This window comes from Macaca thibetana, chromosome 2, assembly GCF_024542745.1.
Source record: "Macaca thibetana thibetana isolate TM-01 chromosome 2, ASM2454274v1, whole genome shotgun sequence".
In the NCBI taxonomy this organism is placed as follows: domain Eukaryota; kingdom Metazoa; phylum Chordata; class Mammalia; order Primates; family Cercopithecidae; genus Macaca; species Macaca thibetana.
The window spans coordinates 20563648-20584871 of record NC_065579.1 but is presented as its reverse complement, the minus strand read 5'-3'; the positions used below and the strand labels follow the sequence as shown (position 1 = coordinate 20584871).

The window sequence follows — 21224 nt, the reverse complement described above, 5'->3', positions numbered from 1 at the left end:
TTATGAACATGCTTATACAGGTTTTTTTGTGGACTTGTTTTTATTTTTCTTGGGTAATATTTATTTATTTTTCGAGGCAGGGTCTTGCTATGTTGCCCAGGATGGAGTGCAGTTGCATGATCATGGCTCACTGCAGCCTCAAACTCCTGGGCTCAAGCAATCCTCCTGCCCTAGCCTCCCAAGTAGTTGGGACAACAGGTACATGCCACCACATCCAGCTAACTTTTGTATTTTTTTGTAGAAACAGGGTCCCATTATTTGCCCAGGCTGGTCTTAAACTCCTGAACTCAAGGAATCCTCCTGCTGTGGCCTCCCAAAGAGCTAGGATTGCAGGTATGAGCCACTGGTGCCTGGCTTCTCTTGGGTAATATTTAGAAGTAGAATTTTGGGTCATAGGATAAGTATAGCCTTATGTTTATAAGAAACTTTTAAACAGTTTTCCCAAGTGGTTGGACCATTTCCATTTCTACCAGCAACATAAGAAGGTTCTAGTTGCTCCATATCCTTTCGGACAGTTGATATTGCCAGTCTTTCTAAATTTAACTATAGGATGGGTCACTATAGGTAGAAATAGTTTGAAATAACAAAGTAGGGACTGGGTGTGGTGGCTCATGCCTGTAATCCCACCACTTTGGGAGGCTGAGGCTGGTGGAACACGAGGCCAGGAGTTCAAGACCAGCCTGGCCAAGATGGTAAAACTCCGTCTCTACTAAAAATACAAAAATTAGCCGGGTGTGGTGGCACACACCTGTAATCCCAGCTACTCCAGAGGTTGAGGCAAAAAGTTGCTTGAAGCCAGGAGGCGGAGGTTGCAGTAAGCCAAGATCACACCACTGCACTCCAGCCTGGGCGACAGAGCAAGACTCCACCTCAAAAAAAAAAAAAAAAGAGAGAGAGAAATAGTAGACTCAAATCTCATTCTAGTTGGCAGTTTATTCTTACCTCTTTGTAATTTATTCTGACGTCATCTCATTTACACTAATTACTTGTTCTCTGGTCCACCAAGAGTAAGCGCTTCAAGGGGCCATGGAATGTCATATTCAAAAACAGACGAAATAAATGTTTTTTGGTTTTTTTTTTTTTAAATTCTTCTTGTCGAATAGCTTGAACCTGGGAGGCAAAGGTTGCCGTGAGCCAAGATCCCACCACTGCACTCCAGCCTGGACGACAGGTGAGACTCCATCTCAATAAAAAGAAAAACAAGATTCCTCTTGTATTATATCATTTCTACCTCTTCCTTCCTCCATTAGCACTGAAACGGAAGTAGTGTGATTGTTTTATTGAACACAAATTCTCATATTAGCTCCTTGCCTCAAAAACAAGAAAATGCTTTAATGAATGAAGTAATTTTCAATTGCCACTCGAGCAACCCGTATTAGTTGCTCAAGAATTGTAATGTGAGAAAAAGTGGTTTCAATAACCCATTCTCACTGAGATAGTACTTAAGTAATCATAATTTTTTCATATTCAAGCCACATAGAATGGGTCACATTGAATGAAAGACGCCTCAAAATAAATTCTAAAATTTTAACTGTTCATCACCTAAACAAGTTGATTGGTGTGGTTGATTGGCAGAGTCGTTAGGGGCTTCATGTTGTGAAGAATTCATCTGTTTGTGGTAAAAACAATATAATGGGGTGTAAGATTACATACATGGCTCTAGACAACTCAAGTTCAAATTTTGATTCCACTCCTACCAGCCAGATGACCTTGGGCAAGCTGTTATAGCTCTTTCTTCCTTAGCTTATTTATATATAAAAGAGAGATAATACCATCTACATCCTAGAGATTATGAGGAATAAAAGAGTAAAGATATAGTAAAATGTTTAGAATTGTGTCAGGCACATTCTACACAAATAGGTACATAAATGCACTATTACTATTTATTTGACAAGTGTTTACTGAATGCCTCTGGTGTACATTGCACAATTTTTTTTTTTTTTTTTTAAGATAGGTTCTCACTCTATCACCCAGGCGTGATCACCATTCACTGCAGCCTCAACCTCCCAGGCTCAAGTGATCCTCCTGAAACCACCTTTGCAAAAATTATAACTGATGAAATTATGACAGTGAGAGAAATCTGACATGGCTGACTCCATCTTGTCTCCAGCTCGCAGGTTGTCTGTGCTCATTCCTGGGCATGGGCTGAGCTAGCTTTGGGAGAAATTTAGTTTATAATTTAAATAATAGTCCCCTCCCCAAAACTAAACAGTTCTTGTAAAAGTAATGAAAAGCCTCCAAGTTAAGATGACCAGGGTTGAATTCTAAATAATTAACCGGCCGTTATTCTGGAGGTAATGAGATTTGCAACTTCCTTAATTACTCTTGAAGATAACATCACTATTGCAGAACCTAAGATTGGCCTTTTGAGATATATTTTCAGGTTCTTCCATTTCTGACAAATGGATGGCCCCACCTGGACCTGCCAACCAGTCCTGTGGCCTCCACCCAGGAACTGACACAGAGGACAGCTCCATCCCCTTTGATTTCATCTCCAAGCCAACCAATCAACACTCCCGACTCACTGGCCCCCTACCCACCAAATTATCCTTAAAAACCCCCGATCCCGGCTGGGCGCGGTGGCTCACGCCTGTAATCCCAGCACTCTGGGAGGCCGAGGCAGGCGGATCACCTGAGGTCAGGGGTTCAAAGCCAACCTGACCAACGTGGCGAAAACCTGTCTCTACTAAAAATACAAAATTAGCCGGGCCTGGTGGTGCATGCCTGTAATCCCAGCTACTTGAGAGGCTGAGGCAGGAGAATTGTTTGAACCTGGGAGGCGGAGGTTGCAGTGAGTCGAAATCGTGCCATTGCACTCCAGCCTGGGCAACAAGAGCAAAACTCCGTCTCAAACAAAAAAGCAAAGACAAAAAAACACAACCTCCCTCCACCCCCAAAACCCCACAAAACTCTGATCCCAGCCAGGCACAGTGGTTCACTCCTGTAATCCCAGCATTTTGTGAAGCCGAGGCGAGCGGATCAGACTTACCAATATGGTGAAACCGCCTTTCTACTGAAAATACAAAAATTAGCCGGGCGTGGTGGCGCATGCCTGTAGTTTCAGCTACTAAGGAGGCTGAAGCAGGAGAATCGCTTGAACCTGGGAGGCGGAGGTTGCAGTGAGCCGAAATCGTGAGAGACTCTGTCTCATAACAAAACAAAACAAAACAAAACAAAACAAAAACTCCGATTCCTGAATTCTCGAGGAGGCTGATTTGAGTAATAAAAACTCCAGTTTCCTGTACAACCAGCTCTGCGTGAATTAAACTCTTTCTGTGTTGCAATTCCTTTCTCTCCATAAATCAGTTCTGTCTAGGCAGCAGGCAAGGAGAATCCGTTGGGCAGCTACACTCCCACCTCAGCCTCTGGAGTAGCTGGGACCACAGGCGTGCGCCGCTGCGCCTGGCTAATTTTCGTGTTTTTGTAGCGACAGGTTTTTGCTATTGTTGCCCAGGCTGGTCTTGAACTCCTGGGCTCAAGGGATCCTCCCACCTCAGCCTCCCAAAATGCTGAGATTACAGGTGTCAGCCACCGTGCCTGGCCTCTTTGAACAATCTTAAATGCTGACGATATAGGGGTGAGTAAAGCACACGAATTATGGGAGCATATTCAGATTCAGAGGTAAAAAATGCAGCAATTGATTAGTGATGTCTGGCATGGTGGGTAAGGTATGTGTGTGTGTGGAGAGGATGGTTGAATAGCAATACACATGCCAAATATTGGTTATCCTGATTGAGGCACTTGGAACTGTACTTATTTTCCATGAAAGCACATATCTGACTGATGTGGAACCATGCTCAACCTCCTGTTAAGCCGAAGTTTGTACACTGGGACATGTGAACAACATCTAGGCATGAGTAGCATGAATTTTAGAGATCTATAGATGGAGCATGCGTACTCCATATCTCACATTCACCAATTTCCCCAATCACACTTTTTCTCTGCCTGATATTTGTTTGCTTTTCACTATCTAATTATTATTTCTTCTTGCAGACTGGAAATTTCTGTTCACTTCTAGATGTACCTTACCTAGGGAAGACCTAGCAGAGTGCTCCATATACAGAGTGGATATTCAATAAATGCTTGCTAAAATGAATTGAGTTCTGCTTTTCATAAATAGCAATGGATTCCTCAGACAACAGATTAGTAATCATCTATCAGACAACAACAGTTGGTAAGAGTATTTGAATGTGGGCAGACCTAGGTTTGTGCTTTAGCTCTATCTTTTACTAGCTGTGTATAGGTAAGTTAACCGATGTCTCAGTTTTCTTATCAGTAAAATGGAAATCATAATAACACAAAAGATGTTGTAAGGCTTGAATAGGTTAGCATATGTAAAACATAAGGGGCACTAAATATGGTAGTTCCTTTTTCTTTACTCTCAATATTTGTCAAAAGCTAAAACTAGTGAAAGAGTAGTAAAATGGACATTTGTTGACTCTCTCCCACTGGGTAGCAGCTAAGTCCTTTGGCATGGACTCCACCTCCAGCTCCATGGGTGGGCCATGTTTGTTTAATCCAGTCTCATCCCCTTTGCTAAAGAGATTGGTTGTTGGTTTGGGTTTATGCTAATCAACACTTGGCATTTCCCCACTGCAGGAAATTATTCAGGAACTGGCATGTGACCAAATTATGAACAATGACACATGAGAATTTAATTTTCTGGGAATGTTTGGGGAATAAAGTTCCATGTTTGTTTTGTTATTTTGTTATTTATTTGTTTATTTTTTTGAGACAGAGTCTCGTACTGTTGCCAGGCTGGAGTACAGTGGTGCGATCTCAGCTCGCTGCAGACTCCGCCTCCTGGGTTCAAGTTATTCTGCTGCCTCAGCCTCCCAGGTAGCTGGGATTACAGGTGCCTGCCACCACACCAGGCTAATTTTTTGTATTTTTAGTAGAGACGGGTTTCACTGTGTTGGCCAGGCTGGTCTGGAACTCCTGACCTTGTGATCCACCTGCCTAGGCCTCCCAAAGTGCTGAGAGGCGGAGGTTGCAGTGAGCTAGGATCGCACCATTGCGTTCCAGCCTGGGCAACAAGAGCGAAACTTTGTCTCAAGATAAATAAATAAATAAATGAATGAATGAATAAATAAATAAATAAAAGATCTAACGTTAATGGACTGAATGGGGAAAGCCAGCAAGGCCTGCCTGTCTAGATTCTTCTTGGCCTCTCTGAGCATGCATTCCTTCTTTCTGGGTGTGGGGCAGGATCCTCTCCGGAATGGGGGTCTTAGGACCTACAATTTCTTTATGGCCAGATTTTACACAGAAAGGTAGAGGAGGTGGGAAGGAAGTCAGAGTAATATTTTTAGGTTTTATGGCTGGCTTTGGGGGAACGGGGTTCTGGTTTCTACGACTCTCCTTGGGGAAGAGGGATTCTAGTTTCTACAGGTAGCCATTGGGGAGATTGAGGGGACAGAGATAGGAGGGCAGGAGAAAGTCAGAGAGAGAGAGAGAGAGAGCTGCCTCTGAGGCCTTCATTTTGAGGTATTGTTTTTTTGAGAGTCTACACAACCATAAAATGGATCTGACAAAGGGCCTAATGGAAATAAACTGAGACGTTGATGCTATTACAAACCAGCCCTGAAACCTGAATCACCTTTGCTTAAGTGAGTCTTGATATCACCTGCATTGTTTAAGGCACTTTAATCTCAAACCCAATAATGCCTGTGGTCTAATGCAGGAAATAATATAGAAACCAAGATTACATTCATTTCTTAGGGCTGGTCCTGGGCCAGTCTAAGTCCAGTTAAATTTGCTTCTAGGGTCATCCAAAGCATCCCTCACCTTGCTGCTGGCTTTCTATTGAATCCCTCTTCGTTCCCCACTCTGTCACTCCTTCTATTCTGCTCTCATCTTTTCAATCTTTTTATCCTTCTCCTCACTCTTATTTATTTATTTTTAATTTTATTTATAGATATATTTTGAGACGGAATTTTGCTCTTTTGCCCAGACTGGAATGAAGCGGCACAATTTTGGCTCACTGCAACCTTCGCTCCCCAGGGTTCAAGTGATTCTCGAGCCTCAGCCTCCCAGGTAGCTGGCCTGGGATTATAGGCATGCACTACCATGCCTAGCTAATTTTTGTACTTTTAGTAGAGACGGGGTTTTGCCATGTTGGCCAGGCTAGTCTTGAACTCCTGACCTCAGGCGATCCACCTACCTCAGCCTCCCAAAGTGCTGGGATTATAGGCTTGAGCCACCACGCCCGGCCTCCTCACTCTTATTTAAAAGCATGCCTTCTCAACATAGTCTCAGTTGAGGAAAACGGGGAATACTGATCCACATTAAAGTATTGGTGACTGATGTATTTCCATGGGAAGTGAAGTGAAGCTATAACACCATTCAATGATCCTGGTAATGGTGGGGTATCTGACCTTGTCTACAGCAAATCAATGGACAATGATGCTCTCGAAGCTTCTCACATCCGATTGTGAAAGTAGCTACCATTTACACCTCCATGTCAATGTGTTTACCACTCTCCCTCCTTTAGTTTTTATCTGAGGCCTGCTCTAGGACAGTTTCTGGAATAAAGCCATAGCATCTCCATCCTATTGAGATCATGGGAACTATAAATAACAAAGGAAGTGAGCAACTGGAAGGCATCCCATCATTAAATATTCAAGAGTCAGAGGATATCTGATCGTGCCACATCATAAAGTCTCTGCCCTTTAGAAGTCTGTGCAATCACAGCGGGGTATGCCGGAGGGATGAGATAAACACAGCCACTGAACCCTCACTCTTTGCATTTGGCCCGGCCCACCTCTCCTGGAAGGCTCTCATACATTAGATAGAATGGCTGTGAATTTTAACTTCCTGGCCCTCCACAATGTCCCTCATTGTCGCATTTTTACCTCCATAGGACCAGCCCCTGCTTTCTTTTTTTCTGTGTTTGCTTAATTTTTACTTTATAGGCATGGATTCTTGTTTTGGGAAAATGTACAAAATTTGATACATAATTTAAATCCCTGAAGTCTTCATATCTTGAGGAACTTAGGACCTCGTCATATCCATTTCTCTAGGCTGGGCCCCCTGCTTTGACCACACCCTCTCCTATCTACCCATTTTGGGTAGGTTCCTAAATCCTACCAAGTAAACCCCCAAATGGGTTCTGTTTCACATCAACTACATACCCAAAAGGCATCAAATTTCATCATAGCTTTGTTGGCATCTAACATGTGACTGTCTTAGGAGAAAAAACCCTTTATTTCCTGTGCTGTGTGCTTTGCATAGGCCCTGGGACTAAGACCACATGTCTTTGAGCCTGTGTTGTCAGGCTACCTTCTTGGTCAGGAAATCTTTTTACAGTTTATTGAAATCACTCTTGCTACTTCTTCAAGACTGATTTTCATTTTGACTGTCTTTCCCCAAATCTTTATAATTGCATAGTGTGAGCGAGTGAGAACTGTGGCTTATCACAGCCTTGCAGTGAAGGCAGCAGAAGCTGCTGCCGGATGCTGCAGAATCTATTTGATAATGAAAAATCCAGATCCGGACAGATGGATGTTATATTTGGAGGAAACGCCATCACATGACCAAGGTTCCTGCTCTAAGGAGAGAACATACAGATGTTCACATACCAGAGAAGCCATGGTGCTTCCAAAGGGATAAAGCAGCACTTTATTATTTTTCTTCCTTCACAATCTTAAGGCTATAAAGAAAACACAAGGAACATTAGGGTTCCGAATCAAAATGAAATGAGACTCAGTTGCAAGGAAACAAACTTTATCTGTATCCTAAATTGCAATAAGTGTCTTTTTTTCCTACTCATATTACAACCATGCATAGAAAAATGACACGTACATAGAAAAGGACACTTTTTCTATGCATGATTGTAAAATGCATAGAAAGAGGCAGCAGGCAGGGAGAGAATGGTGTTTATTCAGTTCTTGTTTAAAATGACGTTTATCTTTAGAGGAGGCAAACACTGGGATCCATATTATTATGATCTTACCGTGATTTCAACAGAGCATTTCACACCTACTAAAAAGCTCTGGTATTGAAACATGTTTGAGTAAAAACAGGAGTTTTCCTTCCCTGCATTCCTTTCTTCCTTCTGGCTTTCCTCTTTTCCTTCCTTCCTTCCTGCTTACATCCTTGGCCAAGAAACATTAGGTGTCACAGCAGGACCTAGGGGGATTCTACCAAGATTAAACTCAATTGTATCAATATTTGGGCCGGGCGTGGTGGCTCATGCCTATAATCCCAGAACTTTGGGAGGCCAAGGCAGGCAGATCACCTGAGGTCAGGAGTTTGAGACCAGCCTGACCAACATGGTGAAACCTCGTCTCTACTAAAAATGCAAAGTTAGCTGGGCATGGTGGCACACACCTGTAATCCCAGATACTCGGGAAGTGACAAAGTGAGATTCCGTCTCAGAAAAAAATTCTACCAATATTTGTTGGTTATTTGCTCTGTACAGGGGCAAGTCCCATGCACACAAAAGGATGAAATAAACATATATCCACCCTTACGAATCTTGAAGTTTAAGAAGGACAAAATCAACTGGGCATGGTGGTTCATGCCTATAAGTCCTGCACTTTGAGAGGTTGAGGTGGGAGGATCACTGGAGCACACAAATTAAAGACCAGCCTGGACAATACAGTGAGATTTCATCCTACAAAAAAGTTAAAAATTAGCCGAGCATGGTGGTACACCTGTAGTCTCAGCTACTTGGGATGCTGGATTGGGAGAATCACTTGAGCCCAAAGCTAGAGGTTACAGTGAGCCAAAGATCATGCCACTCTAGCCTGGGCCACAGAGCGAGACCTTATCTGAAAACAAAAACAAAAACAATAGCAAAACAAAACAAAACAAAAAAAAAAAAAACAAACCCCAAAACCAAAAACCATAAACAAGAAAACAGATCACAAATTACTGCAGTATAAAGGAGAGCAATAAAAATGTGACCATTATGGTATGGGCCCTGAAAGAGAGGAGATCTTCATGTAATGCATTAGACCTTGAAGGATGAAGGGCCTTTAGACCAACAGAGGTGTGCAGTAGAGTCACATAACAGGGTTTTGAATGGACTCACTGGGTTCATTGAAGCCACCTTTGAACAGTTGTTGAGTTTGACTGCTCATGGATGGTGGCAAGTATTAAGCATCAGCTTCAAATCTGAGAGGTTAATTTTTCTCATATGCCACAAGGAAGAAACTAATTTTTGCGGGAAGGTTTAAATGGAACCCAGAAATCCTTCAGACCCCCTCAGAAACTTTGCTTGAGCTTTTGGCATCTTAGGAATTTGCTTGGCCTATTTTGTAAAGTCCAACCCTAGAAATTTGATAGAAAATGACAGTGTAAAGAGACAACCCATCATGGTGGTACAATGGGCCAAATTTGTTTGCTGTACTTGGCCTGAACTTTGAAAAATAATGGAAAAACAGGCTTGTGTGATTGTGTATGTAAATATTTTGATCAGACTTATTAAAACTTCTTTGACTAGAATGATCATATTTTTCAAAATGAAAAGTCCTGTCACTAGATCCTCGGAAACCTGGATTATTTTTCCATTACCAGTTCTCTCTCACATGTCAAAATGAGTCACTCTAAATTCCTCTACTTCATTTTCCCCATATTTTATGTATCATGAGGGTGAAACAAACTTGCTAAAAAGAAGTGCTGAAAATGTGCAGATGTGTTAATACAGCCTCTGTTCTACCTACTTGCAGTGTGTCCTCTTCATATCTAGTATTTGCAAGAAAGTTAGGCTCCCAGTACAGATGTGAAGGTAATGGGAACAACCAAAGTTCAGAAATGGTATCAATGGACAAAAATACGAGAACTGAAAACAGGGTGAACATCTGGGAGATAATGATAGGTGAGAGATTGCCAGAAAAATTTGAAAAATACAAGGAACTAAGACTGGTTAAGCTCAGAAATACCAGCAAACAGAAACCAAGAAGAGAGACTGTCAGAGGAGAAGGTGGGGAAGAGCCCAGAAAGCACATCATCAGATGTCCCTTCATTGTTACTCTCTTCTCTAAGCAGTGCTACTCAATCAGGGCAATTTTGCTTCCCAGAGGACATTTGGCAATATCTGGAGATACTTTTGATTATCACAATTTATGCAGGGTTGAGGGGTACTGCTACTGGTATCTAATGAGTGGAGGAAATGAGGCAAGATTTTCTTCTTGGTCACTTTGCAAGATGGGGACCTCTGGCCAGTGATGTCCCACCCGGGCCTTGCCTGACCATGTTACCTGCTACAGGAGATGGCTCACCCACTCAGTCCACCCAGGTTGAGTCTGGCCTATGCACTAATTCCTGATTCTTGTCCCATGCCCAAGAAGAATGAAGATGCCCTGACAATTGAAAAGTGAGCAAGGCAGGGAGTTTTACTGAGTGAGGAAACAGCTTTCAGTAGAGCAGAGACACCAAGGTGGTCCCCCTACCTGAAGGCAGGAAAGTCCCCCTAATATGACTGAGTCCAGGGCTTTTATGGGCTCAGAATGGGGGAGAGGCAGGTCATAGGTAGTGTTAGAAAAGGCAACATTCCACTGGCTACAAGGCATTATTCAGAAATAATCAACTGGGGCTGGGCACAGTGGTTCACACCTATAATCCCAGCACTTTGAGAGGCCGAGGAGGATGGATCACCTGAGGTCAGGAGTTCAAGACCAGCTTGACCAACATGGTGAAACTCCATCTCTACTAAAAATACAAAGTTAGCCGTGCGTGATGGTGCATGTCTGTAATCCCAGCTACTCGATAGGCTGAGGCAGGAGAATCCCTTGAACCTGGGAGGCAGAGGTTGTGGTGAGCCAAGATTGTGCCATTGCATTCTAGCCCAGGCAACAAGAGTGAAACTTTGTCTCAAAAAAAGAAAAGAATCAATTGGAAAGGGCAGGCAAATGGGAACAGAAATTCTCACTGTGGGTCACGGGTTTCACCTAGGACCAGCAGTCTGGTCTTTCGGCCTTCAGGCTGTTTTTTCGCTTGAAGATGGAGTTCCACTGGGGGCCTGTCCCTGTGCATTTGGCTACCTCCTGTCACTATCAGCAAGAGATGCTGCTAAACATTATACAGTTCACAGGACAGACAATAAAGAATTATCTAGCCTAAAACGTCAATAATGCCAAGATTGAGAAACCTTGCTCTAGACTATCTGTAGTTACCAACATCAATTCTTTATCATACTTATCGTTGTTAATCTGATTATAAAAAGTAATCAGTAACACATAAAAAGTAATATATGTTTAATCTGGAACATTTTATCAACATATTAAATAAAATTTTACTGTCATCCCATCAATTACGTCATAGAAGGCCATAGTCTATTGTCCCCAGGGCTGAAAGTTGTGGAATCAAATGCCAAATGAACCTCAACGCTGCCAAACACCAATGCACGTTGTGCAGACACTTTGAAGAGCATATAAAGTCCATACCTTTCCTTTCTCTAATTGCTTAATCCAGCAGGAAATACTTTGGCACTATTTTTATAGAAAAAAAATTGTAGCCAAAGTCTTTCCAGAAAAAACGTAATTTAATAACATGTTGAAGGGAAAGGAATTTTTTTGAAATGTTGAAATAAAATGAAATTTGTTTCAAAAGAAAAGTGGAGGTCTTGGAAGCCTGCACCTGGTGCCTATGCCCAGCACCTGCTGAAGAGCCATGAATGGCACCATAATTAGTGGCAAGATCCGGAGAGCCATTAAGGGGAAAATTGCAGAAATTAGAAACTGCTAGGGATGAAAAGCATCCTGATTTCATTACAGTGATGGAGGCTGAGAAAAGTCAGGATGGCAAAGGACTTCCCACATGAAGGAACAATTTGGTTCAGTTTAGCGTGTTTCCAGATGTCTGTACCACAGACCAACATGTAGGCATTATGTCTGAAAAGAGAATGTGGTGTGACTAGGACAGATGGCTGGTACTGCACTGAGAAGAAGGGTACAAACTTGGGAGTCAGGCTGCCTAGATTTGAATTCTTTTTTCCCTTGACTAGCTATGTGACTGGAGCAATTTATTTGTTTGTTTATTTTAATATTTAAAACTTTTTTTTTTTTTTTTGAAATAGAGTCTCACTTTGTCGCTCAGGCTGGAGTGCAGTGGGGCTATCTGGGCTCACTGCAACCTTTCTCTCCTGGGTTCAAGTGATCCTCCTGCCTCAGCCTCCAGAGTAGTGGGGCTACAGATGTGCACCATGCCCAGTAATTTTTTCAGAGCAAATTATTTAAACTCCTGTGCCTCATCTGTTAAATGGATTTTTAAATTTGTTTGTTTGCTTAATAGAGATGGGGTTTCGTCATATTGCCCAGGCTGGTCTCGAACTCCTGAGCTCAAGCAATCCACCCACCTCAGCCTCCCAAGTGCTGGAACTACAGGCATGAGCCACTGTGCCCAGCCTGAAATATATGCTCACTAGAATTTTTGTTGTTACTGTGAGGCTTTGCAGCAGAACATTATAAGTATTCTGGCCCAACATCTCAGCATCCCTTTATCATTTTCTTCGCATCCCTTCTCCTGCTCCTGTATTTTTGCTTGGTGAGCCCATTATCCCATAGGGTCAGAGAGCCAGAAGTGCCTGACGGTTTACCTTATTCTGGTTTTTAGCCAATGACTGGCAGGGACCTGCATTTGAAAGCTCAGAAACCAAGAGCTGGGGCATAAGGTACACTCTAGGACTCCTCTGGGAGATTAGACTGAAACCACCTCTCTGTGGGATATTGCCTGAAATTGCAACTATTTTGCTTTTTTTTTTTTTTTTTTTTTTTTGTCTTTGCTTCCTGCTTCCCCCACTCTCTTACAGGTTACTCCCAGAAGCATTGTCTTAATAAATCACTTGTACTTGAATCTTGTCTCCAGGCACTAGATGAGTTAATACACATAAAGTGCTTAGAACAATGCCTGGCACATAATGAGAATTTAATAAATGTTAACAGCTATTGTATTTATTTTTATTAAACGCTTACTTTGTTCCAAGTACTATGTCTCCTGCACTCAATTTATCATTTAATCTTATCCAAATCTATTTTCCTTTCATGAGAGAAGGAAAAGCTGGAGACATAGGCCAAGCTTGAATTGGCAGGAGACAACCAGGGGTCCAATACCAGTGCAAGAATTAAATATCCAAAGAAGAAGCACAGGAGAACCAAATTTCAAGTAATGATGCCATTGACAGCCTGCATTTACAAGTGGGATAGGGTGTGGGTGAATCAATAGGCAGGCTCATAAATGCCGATGACACCTGTACAGTTGAAGTTACTCTTCCCTGAGACAGATGAGAAAAGGAAGTCGCAGGATGCAAAGTTACCAGATGAGGGCCACACAGCCAGGAAGGGTTCTGATCTGAGACCACGTTCTACCCCATTCCCCCTTTCTGGCTGCGGGCTCTTGGCTTCCCGTGAGCATATTATGGGTCAAGACCTGGCCTGGCACGGTGGCTCATGCCTGTAATCCCAGCATTTTGGGAGGCTGAGGCGGGCAGATTACCTGAGGTCAGGGGTTTGAGACCAGCCTGGCTAACATGGTGAAACCCTGTCTCTACTAAAAAAATACAAAACCTAGCCGGGGGTGGTGGTGCACGCCTGTAGTCCCAGCTTCTTGGGAGGCTGAGGCACGAGAATAGCTTGAACCCGTGAGATGCAGGTTGCAGTGAGCCGAGATCACGCTACTGCACTCCAGCCTGAGCAACAGAGCAAGACTGTGTCTCAAGAAAACCCAAAAACAAAAACAAAACAACACAACAACGACAAAAACCAAACACTGCTAATGTCCCTAAATGGAAGTGAAAGGTGCTTATGAAATAAGCAAAGGGTTGGAATACATTCTCAGAAGCAAGGAGCCACCTACTTCTGTCTCCCAAACCTGCACTGAGGCCACTCTCCACAATGACATTTAACAATTATTTAAAGCCTTATACTATTTTTTGCCTTTTACTGCTTGCTTGTCATGTCTTCTCAATTAAATGGCCTGTTCTTCAAAGGGAGGAGCTCTATTTTATGGTTTTTAGAAATCGCCCATGGTAGTTAACACTAGGCCTTCTACATAGTGAGTCCTCAACAGTGTTTAATTCATTTATTTTTTCACTATAGAGGTTCAGCCTACAAAACTTAACACACACACACACACACATACAAAAACAAACAAACAAAAAACAACATGAGTTGTCAGTGTTTATTTACAATGTGACAAAGCCAAAACCACATTTTACCACCCTGATCCCCATCTCTCCTTAACTACTCTCGGTTCTTCACAGCATTTAAAACTAGATGCTTCTTATTCTTCCCGTCTCCTCAGAAATGTTTTTATGTTGAACCCCAGGCATGCTTGTAACCCCAGCTACTAGGGAGGCTGAAGTAGGAGGATCTCTTCAGCCCAGGAATTTGAGACCAGCCTGAGCAACACAGTAAGACCTTCATCTGTTAAATAATAATAATAATAATAAAGTTTCTATAGATGGTCGACCAAGACAACAAAAGTAGTTTGCATCTCTCCATCTACCCACCTTCCCTCCCTAGCAACCTGAGTGGATATATAGAAAGTCGCTTCCCCCAGGGACAAATAAATGGAAACATAATGCGTTTAACAAAACATTTGAGTTGGCAATCAGTGTTTCCTATGCATTGCACTGCCTCTAACCAGTTGCACGATCGTGTGGAAGTCACTAGTGTCTCTGGAACTCATCCACAAAATGAAAGAATTGGACTAAATCTTTTCTATCCAATAGAAAGCTCTAGCAGCATATGGTTATTTAAATTTAAATGGATTATTTTTTTTTAAAGTTTAAAATTCAGTTTTTCAGTCACATTAGCTACATTTGAAGAGTTCAGTAGCCACCTGTATCTAGTGGTTACAATCCTGGACAGTGAAGATATGGAATATTCCTATCACTGCAGATAGTTCTATTAGACAGCACGAGACTAATGAACTCACAGGTCTTTTCCAGCTGTAAGGCCCAAAGACTTAATCTAGGGTAAGAAAATGGGCTCGTTGTAGACTAAAAACATGAGCAAATGAGTCCAGGTACGGTGGCTCATGCCTGTAATCCCAGCATTTTGGGAGGCCGAGGCAGGTGGATCACTTGAGGTCAGGAGTTCGAGACCAGCCTGGCCAACATTGCAAAACCCCGTCTCTACTAAAATACAAAAATTAGCCGGATGTGGTGGCGAGCGCCTGTAATCCCAAATCCCAGCTACTGGGGAGGCTGAGGCAGGAAAATTGCTTGAACCCAGGAGGCAGAGGTTGCAGTAAGCCTAGGTGGCGCCATTGTACTCTAACCTGCGCGTCAGAGAGAGACTCCGTCTCAAAAACAAAACAAAACAAAATTAGTAAGTTAATTCAACTTGAGTAATTTAACATAACTGTGGAGAGAAAATGGCCGTGTAACATGGAACTGTCAACATACAGACTGCGTGCTGATCAGATACGATGTTTCATGTCTGCATTGGGTCACCACTGGCTGCTTATATTATGGTACTGTGTGACCAGTTTAGCGGTATATTTCTCACTGGCTGTTACTAGACACAGAACTTCTCTTTTGAGGCTGCACCCAATAATGCTGTCCAAGACCAGGCATAGCTCAGGCCAGAAAATTGACTCCCAGCCTCTGAGTTCACAGGTTGCCTTCACTATCCAAAGCATGGGTTCTTTTTTTTTTTCCCCCTATTCATTTTTTCTTTACTTTAATTAATTAATTATCTTCAACTTTGTTTTAAGTTCAGGGGTATATGTGCAGGATGTGCAGGTTTGTTACCTGCAAACATAGTGGTTTGCTGCACAGATAATCCTATCACCTAGGTATTAAGGCCAGCATCCATTAGATATTCTTCCTGATGTCCTCCCTCCCCCTACCACACTTCCTGACAGGCCTCCGTGTGTGTTGTTCCCCTCTATGTCAACATGTGTTCTCATCATTCAGCTCCCACTTAGAAGTGAGAACATGTGGTGTCTGGTTTCCTGTTCCTGTGTTAGTTTGTTGTGGATAATGGCTTCCAGCTTCATCTATGTCCCTGCAGAAAACATGATCTCATCCCTTTTTATGGCTGCATACTATTCCATGGTGTATATGTATCACATTTTCTTTATCCAGTCTGTCATTATTGGGCATTTAGGTTGATTCCATTACTTTGCTATTGTAAATAGTGCTGCAATGAACATATGCATGTATGTATCTTTATAACAGAATAATTTATATTCCTTTAGGTAAATACCCAGTAAAGGGATTGCTGGGTCAAACAGTATTTCTGCCTGTAGGTCTTTGAGGAATCTCCACACTGTCTTCCACAGTGGTTGAACTAAGTTGCACTCCCACCAATGGTATAAAAACGTTCCTCTTTCTCCACAACCTCACCAGCATCTGCTGTTTTTTGACCTTTTAATAATAGTCATTTTGACTGTTGTGAGATGGTATCTCATTTTGATCTCGATTTACATTTCTCTAATGATCAGTAACGTTGAGCTTTTCTTCATACGTTTGTTGGCCACATGAGTCTTCTTTTGTGAAGTGTCTGTTCATATATTTTGGCCACTTTTTAATGGGGTTGTTTTTTTGTTGTAAATTTGTTTAAATTCCATGTAGACTCTAGATATCAGACCTTTATCAGATGTATAGATTGCAAGCAAAAATTTTCTCCCATTCTGGAAGTTGTCTGTGTACTCTGATGATAATTCCTTTTGCTGTGCAGGAGCTCTTTAGTTTAATTAGATCCCATTTGTCAATTTTTGCTTTTGTTGCAATTGCTTTTGGTGTTTTCATCATTAAATCTTTGGCCATGCCTATGTCCTGAATGATATTGGCTAGATTTTCTTTTAGGGTTTTTATAGTTTTGGGTTTTACATTTAAGTCTTTAATCTATCTTGAGTTAATTTTTGTATAAGGTATAAGGAAGGGGTCTAGTTTCAATTTTTTGCATATGGCAACCCAGTTATGCTTGCACTATTTATTGAATAGGGAGTCCTTTCCCTATTGCTTGTTTTTGTCAAGTTTGTCGAAGATCAGATGGTTATAGGTGTATGGTCTTATTTCTAAGGTCTCTACTCTGTTCCATTGGTCTATGTGACTGTTCTTGTAGCAGTACCATGCTGTTTTGGTTACCGTAGCCTTGTAGTATAGTTTGAAGTTGAGTAGCATGATGCCTTCAGCTTTGTTCTTTTTGCTGAGGATTGTCCTGGCTTTTTGGGCTCTTTTTTGATTCCATGTGAATTTTAAAATCATTTTTTCTAATTCTGCGAAGAATGTCAATGGTAGTTTAATGGGAATAGCATTGAATCTATAAGTTACTTTGTGTAGTATGACCATTTTCATGATATTGATTCTTACTATCCATGAGCATGGAATGTTTCTTCATTTGTTTGTGTCCTCTCTGATTTCTTTGAGCAGTGGTTTGTAGTTCTCTTTGAAGAGCTCCTTTGCTTCTGTAGAGCATGGGTTCTTGAACCGAATGGTGAAATGATCTTCATCATGATTGTGAGGAGTGTTGGCAGTGTGTTACTAAATAAAGTACCAATGCTTGCATTCCATTTATTCTTATATTACTGTTGTTATTTATTAATAATACATTGCTATTTATTGAGTGTTTATGGTGTTCCAGAGACTGTGGTCAATAGCATATATCTCAGAGCTCATTCATTTCTCAAGACAACTCCATGAGTAGATGTAGATGTACTCTGCCACTGCTCTAACTCCAAGGAAGATGTACAGGCCCATCAAAAGTTCTCCACACCTCTCTAAACCCTTCTGGTGTCTACGACCTCACCTTCTATCATAAGAGGGGGAGCTTGTGAGTCCAAGTGGAACATGTCACATGAGCCCTGCATATGTCTTGAGGCCAGATAGATATCACTTCTGCTAGATGATGATCAAGCTGGATGCTGAGGATGAGCTGTTCCCTCAAGACACCATCAGGCAGAACAGCTAGCCCAGCTCCTCAGCACAGACAATGCTTCTCAACAACAATACTGTTGTTATTTATTGTTGTTGGTGGTAGTAATAGTCGTAATAATACTGCTATTATATTAATATTGGTACTTCTTTTTTATTAGTAACTCATTTTTTGCATTTCAGGAATCTAATCTAGTCTGTGTATGAGTGTTGTGAAGAAGTTAGGATAAAGATTTGCTCCGATTAATCATGACTTCCTTCGTGCCCTCACCCCACACTACTTCCAAACATATATGTTTCTTTTTCTTTTTTTTTTTTTTTGAGAGGGAGTCTCGCTCTGTCGCCCAGGCTGGAGTGCAGTGGCCGGATCTCAGCTCACTGCAAGCTCCGCCTCCCGGGTTTACGCCATTCTCCCGCCTCAGCCTCCCGAGTAGCTGGGACTACAGGCGCCCGCCACCTCGCCCGGCTAGTTTTTTTGTACTTCTTTTTAGTAGAGACGGGGTTTCACCGTGTTAGCCAGGATGGTCTCGATCTCCTGACCTCGTGATCCGCCCGTCTCGGCCTCCCAAAGTGCTGGGATTACAGGCGTGAGCCACCGCGCCCGGCATATGTTTCAATTATATTTTACAACTGTGGAAACTGAGGCTCAAAGAGGTTAGGAACTGTGTCCAAGTGGATTCCTCTGGTAAGATTTCGCTCATTCTCTGCATTCGTATATGCTTTCTTGAATGTCTTGAATGGGAGGGAAAGGGACAAAGGGAACACCTGAGGATGCCACATAATCCGAGGACGGCTCAACGTAGGGTGTTGGGCATGTGGACTTCTTCAGTCCTGTATATCATGCTGAAAAATACAATTTCTGGAAATGGTAATGTGTCACTATCAAGACTGTCTCACAGGCAGTGATGTGGAGTCACTACCGGCTGAGGAACAAAAAAAAAATTCAACCGAATAGCCTGTCATCCAGTCGGGAAAGACAATTACATAGTTCAGTGTGGCTCCTCTCCAGGATCCACTTGTTTATTTTGCTCTAAATAAACACACTTCAAAAGCCCTAAACAGTCAGAATTATCTTAATGGCGAGAGGAAGGTGGAGTTAGGATTTGTGACAATTATCTGAAAAATGCCCCCTCAGGCTGGAAGGCTGGCCTGGACTTTGGGCTTCAGTGGTACTCCAGGGACCTTGGATCAAGTTCAGAACAATTTCCTGAGTAGGCCTGGTCCCTGAGGCCTATTCCTCATTCTGTCATTTTAACCAAGCGGTCTGCATTGCTTTCTTTCTTGGATTGGCCAAGGGCTACTTTCCTTGTCACTAAGAGCAGGGTGATAAAGTTCAGCCTGCATATTTTTAAAGTGTGTATTTCTTGTAAGGGCTGAGGGAACTGTAGGGTGTGGCTTCCTCAAGATTTACTAGAATGTAGAACTTAACGGCTTGGACTTGTGGATCAGAAGACCAGGGTGTAAGTCTAGTGTCCCTCTGTCTCTCAGCTATGTGACATGGGACAAGTCATGCTACTTCTTTAAGTCTCAGTTTCCCCATCTTTCAAGTGGAAAGAATAAGAGTATCCTTCTTGTAGAGCAGGTGGGAAGGAGGATTCAATGAACAAAGATGCTTGGCACAGCGCCTGGCATGTAGTAAAAGCAGGGTTGACATTGGCGGGCCTCAAATATTCAAAGTCTGTTGTCAAAATATTTAACAACTGACATGGTGAGGGCATGGACTAATCAGAGGGCATGCTGTTTTGGCCAGTATTCATTCTGATTGGTTGATACCTGTGCTGTTTCAGTTGTTAAATATTTTGAATATCGCTCCTGGTATAATTATTCAATAAATGTTAACTCTGATTATTATTATGATTATTTTACACAAAATGTGTTTATTGAGATGGTTTCCCACTCATCTTGATTCAGAGTGCTTTTAGTGCTGTTTCCTTCTGAAGGAACATTCTTCTGTAAGCCTTGCTTTTACTCCTGCAGGCTGGCAGAGGACAGTGGGGCAGCCAACACACAAAACTACCATTTGTGCATGGCTAAAGACCCGTAGTGATTTTATAGCATCCTAGGCATTTCACATCCATGAAGTAGGAATTGAGGCTCTGCACCACGCATTTCTTCTTGTGTTTCCTCTTCTCTTCTGGAGAGGGATGAAGGAGATCCTTTGCAAGGGGCACGTTCTTGTGGGTAGGTCGTCACCACTGGAAAGGCAACTCTGATTATTATTATTGCTGTTCTCACGAGGAAGGGAATCAGCAATTCAGGGGAGAGGACATCCTGCACGATCTGTTCCCATATATTGTATGCTGTATTCCTGAGTTCCCCATCCTCACTCTCTCCCTGTTGCTGAGAAGAAACAGCTTCACCATAGCATACAGCATCCATGGTCATCTACCAAATGAAGTGCTTCTTCCACAGTGAAGCAGGGGAGAAGAATCCCTCACTCCTACAGCTCAATGCTTCTAAGCATACAGAATATCATTCCCCAAAAATGATTATCTATCTTCATTAGAGGGATATTTTTTTCCACCCCTTTCTTGCTTACCAGAAAAATAATGAGATGAAGAAAACAGAAGACAGAACAAGCAAGTGGGGAAGCAAAGGTGAATCTGATGGATACTCTCAGTTGTTAGAACAGAAGCAGAAGTAATGAAGCAGTGTGTTTGTTCATTAAACCCTTAAGCTGCTCTGGCTTAGGGGATAAGATTATTTCCTTTATCATTAGCACCAAAAAATGTGGTTTCCAAAATACACGTCTTTTGATTCTTCCCCAAGTGGTTACCTGGGTTGTCTGATTTATTGGAGTATTGAAACCATTGCTTTTGGTACTATTTCATTCTTGGACATGCGTTCTTTGAAGTACTCCAAAAGTATACACAAGCACAGGTGACACAAAATAGGTTAAAAATGCCTAAGATGCATATTAAATCTTATTTTTCCTCTGGATACTAAAAAGCATCATTTAATTTTTTCTCTGTGAGGTTGGGAGTGATAGATACACCCATGTCCATTTCACATAGAAGGGCAAGGCATCAAAGTAACTTTGCTGTAGGAGGATTTTTAAGTTATTGGTGTCAAAGTTTCTATTTGAACTGTATATTTCACTATTACAGTTGAATTTATTATCTTTGCCATGAAACTAAGCTAAAAGTCACCACTGGCAGTCTATTAACAGAAACCTTTTTGTCTTAACAAATAAAGAGGGTAGGCAGGGTGCGGTGACTCACGCCTGTAATCCCAGCACTTTGGGAGGCCGAGGTCAGTGGATCATGAGGTCAGGAGTTCAAGACCAGCCTGACCAAGATGGTAAAACCCCGTCTCTACTAAAAAAAAAAAAAAAAAAACAACTACAAAAATTAGCCAGGCACGGTGACAGGTGCCTATAATCACAGCTACTCAGCAG

At 42.1% G+C, this 21224-nt stretch overlaps 1 pseudogene; it reads right to left on the bottom strand.

Moving 5' to 3' along the window:
• Nucleotides 1-19745: 19745 nt before the first annotated feature.
• Nucleotides 19746-20007, bottom strand: LOC126948904 (40S ribosomal protein S27-like; annotated as a pseudogene).
• Nucleotides 20008-21224: the final 1217 nt, after the last annotated feature.